Source organism: Mytilus californianus, unplaced genomic scaffold (assembly GCF_021869535.1).
Source record: "Mytilus californianus isolate M0D057914Y unplaced genomic scaffold, xbMytCali1.0.p SCAF_1, whole genome shotgun sequence".
NCBI classification, from domain to species: domain Eukaryota; kingdom Metazoa; phylum Mollusca; class Bivalvia; order Mytilida; family Mytilidae; genus Mytilus; species Mytilus californianus.
The window spans coordinates 58,657,192-58,661,027 of NW_026262581.1; the positions used below are offsets into that span (position 1 = coordinate 58,657,192).

Here is a 3,836-nt window from a genome sequence, read left to right on the forward strand (position 1 = left end):
GTGTCTTCAGTCTTGTGAGTATAAAACAACAAAAAAAAGGACTGACACGTTGCAAAACGACTCACGTATACATGTTGTAATGGCGAACGTAATGACGGACATTTATGTCAGCTAAAAAAACAAGTGACTTTTGAAATTCGAAATTGTTTCGATGTCATCTGAAGCAACAACTGTTTGCTTATTTTGGACAAATGTATTTCAGTAGAAGTGAAGAAAAAAACCCCGTATTTTGCTTATACATCACCATATATAGCTTCCTTGATGCCGTATATAACCGAGACATAATTCGTCAAAACAACGTTCTATTTAAAAAAGGAAGCAATTATGACTATATTTTAACAAAAACAACTATATCTTTTAAATAGACGATACATTTTTAGTCCAACACGGCAGATTTTATAGTTCTCATTTGCCTTTGCACGATGAAAAATGGTACCAAATGAATGTATTCTTTTATAAAATTTTATATAATTTTCTAAATGTTGAAAATGAAGTTAAATAACTGGCAATAAGAAACCATCGTACTAAGTCGGCTCTTTATTTTCAACAAACTGATAATTAATCAAACACTCAAGGAGACTAATTAACAGCTATCTGTTTGATGATAATATTTCTACCCATGATTCCATAGTTATAAAACGAGATTTGGGAGGACCACCAATGGTGCTTTCCACTGATAATGGGGATTGTGATCGCCTTACTATATAGCGGGGTTGCACACTTCGTCTAGTAATGGACTTCTGGTATTACCGATAACTTAAAATTTACTAAATATTGTTCTGATTTCTTATTGCAGGTAGACAATTGTATAAAATCATTTTTTTTTAAATCAATATAAAAGATAGAAAAGTAAAAAAACGTCAGATTTAAATTTAACTGCACACAAAAATATCTGAATATTTTACAAAGTTATCTCCCATTGAATGCAAAATCGTGTTTTAAATTGTACTGGTCTTTTCTTGAAGTTTTAATGACTATTTTTAGGATTTACTATTGATATTTTAATAGAAAATCTTGTTCATGTATCTTGTATCTTTAAATACTAAACTGGTAAATTAATTCATCAATGGTGTTTTAAATGCAATATTTCAGAAGGGTCTGTTATCTTAAAAGATCTGGCTAAAATAAACTTGCCTTTTCTATTTTCATGGTAGAGAGTCAGACTTGGTTGAAGATTTAATTGACCATCTTCCTAAGAGCTGCTTTCTTGGCTGACAAGGTGGTTCTTCTCAATATCTTATTGTCAATCTATGTTGTGTCCATTTGTTTTTAAAAAATAAGGTAAAATACATAAAAAATATCAGATGCACTTTCAATTAATAAACTTTTTGAAAAATTTCACGTAATTATTTTAAGTGACACATAATTTTTCCCACCCTAAATTTCTATTATCTAGAAAACATCTGATATGTAAAAAAGTGCATAAATGTGAGTATCCAAGTAAATAAAAATCTAACATTGAGGGAATTTCAAGTATTTGAAGTTAAACACAGTAATAAATTACCTCCCTTTGACCTAAATTTCACCCTGTTAGAACTCCACATCTTTGTTATATATAACAAAAAAACATAAATAGTATACCGGTAATCAAAATAAAAAATATAATTAAATTACAAAAATTCAACACATTTCAATAACATATTTAGTGCGGATTGAGTAATGGTGGCTGAATGGTCAATTAAAGTAGTTCAACTACTGTATCACTAGCCTGTCAACACTCTGAACCCTCACATTGTAGGTGTGTTTTTTTAACGTCAATCTTAATTGACTAGAGTTGCCAGTTTCTCTGTTGAAGGGGATGTTTTCACCAGGCTGTCTCCACAAATAAAAACTGGCAGCCAAGATATAGCAAATCATGCTGAAAGTGGTGTTAAATACCAAAAATCAATCAATCTACTTTCATCAAGATATTCTTCAACTATGCTTCTTGTAAAATATTCTTAAAATAGTATACCCTTTGTTATAAACTCAACTAAAAATGACACAAAGGTGAAAAAATATATTACAATTTGCAAAAATAAAAAACATTTCAATAATTGAACATTTTTTTCTTTTCTTTTCTTTTTTCTTTTTTTTAGATTCTCCATTCTTAAACTACTGGATGTGTTTTGCCTAGACATGAGTATGAACAGAAAATAGAAAGTAATTTTTGAAATTTCAAAGACCTATTAACCTACAACTTCCAATCTTGTTGAAAATGGAGAACCTGTACATAATGTTTTTTTCTTTTTGTAAAAATTATAAACATTTTCTCAAACATACACAAAAATAGTCTGAATTACATTCTTTACTGTTACAGTAAAATCACATAGCCCTTTTATGCAGCCACAGTTACCTGAAAAAGAAATATACAGAATTAAACGCAATTGTCAAAATCTGAAAATTGAAACAAAATCAAATGCAAAATAATAAATAACTGGTCATTATAATCATGATTCATAAAACCTTTCTCTTACTTTGTTTAAAAGTGATTTGCTGATATATTTTTTGAACTACCAGTCTTTATTAGCAGAAAAGGATGAAAAAAAAGTCAATGGTAGATGTCTAACATATTTCTTTTGGTTTACATATTGTTTTTTTTGTATTGGTTCTTACCATAAAAGTCAGCTCCAATACCCACTCCCAGCTTCAATCTTTACAGACAAGCTGTGATGCTAACCTGAAAAATAAAATGATTAGACATTCAAGATTGTTGTAAAAGGATCATTTTTGATATACTGTATGTATATTCCATATTTTGAATGATTGATTCATTTGATTGTTGGTTGCTAAATGTCCAGTGGCAAATTAAATAAAAGTCTATAAATATGTAATAGAAGTTGAGAACAGCAAACCAGCATCCCAACAAACTTTTACATTATCAAATCAGATAATTAAATTTACTCCTTTAAAGGCAATTAAAGAAAGCAAAGACTTCTTACCAAACTCCTACAAACCTTCACGTTTAGAGCACATGCTATTTCCAAATACATTTTATAATACTTTTTCTTTTTTCAAAACAGGACTAACATACTGGTACATACCTTCGTATTAGCTGTATTAGACCACCAAGTCTTATTCCCACACCATGAAAACATATCACAGAAGAACCTAAAAAGAATTAAAAAGACACATTATATATTTTACAAATCCATTTCTCTATAAATATGAAGTCACTATATAATGTTCTGATTTCTTACAAAATGTACACAATAGTATCAAAACAAGTTTGTAAGATAAACTGTTGACAGAGATGTCTCGCCTAGCAGCGGAAAATGAAAAACATCTGATGATTAGCAACATTGCTAATTAATTCGATGATTTGTTAGTAATGCAAATAAATACAAAATGTCATTGATCTATAGCAAGGAGTAACTATTAACCTGACTAAACAGAAAACTTGACATAATAAAAATAAAACAAGTCAAAGGTTTTTGTTTGGAATTTAACTGCACAAAAGTGATGTGCAAATTTAACAGTTATATCCCATTGAATGAACAAATCTTGCTGTTAATTGTACTTGTCTCCCCTTGAAGTTTTAAATATTTTGATCGAAAATCTTGTTCAAGAAAATGGTAACTTAAAATTATAAAACTTATTAAAATTAATACATCAATGGTGTTTTGCATGCAGAAGATCAGAAGGGTGCTGGCGTGTTGTCTTAATATGCACTTCTTGTCGAATATTTCTAGAAAATGTATACAAATATTTGGCTTAAATAAACTTGCCTTCTTAATTTCTTGGTAAAGCTTCAGACTTGGTTGAAGATTTATTTGACCATCTTCCTTGGAGCTGCTGTCCTGGCTGCTTTCAAAGGTTTTCCATCATAGTTTTTTATGCTAATCAGTCTACTGAAT

At 29.5% G+C, this 3,836-nt stretch overlaps 1 long non-coding RNA gene across 1 annotated transcript; it reads right to left on the reverse strand.

The window, feature by feature from the left end:
- Positions 1-2,109: 2,109 nt before the first annotated feature.
- LOC127705364 (uncharacterized) lies at positions 2,110-3,092 on the reverse strand. Its single transcript, XR_007983854.1, has 3 exons — positions 3,024-3,092; positions 2,596-2,659; positions 2,110-2,335 (listed from the first exon to the last, which is right to left on the reverse strand). It is a non-coding gene; the product is annotated as an uncharacterized LOC127705364 (long non-coding RNA).
- Positions 3,093-3,836: the final 744 nt, after the last annotated feature.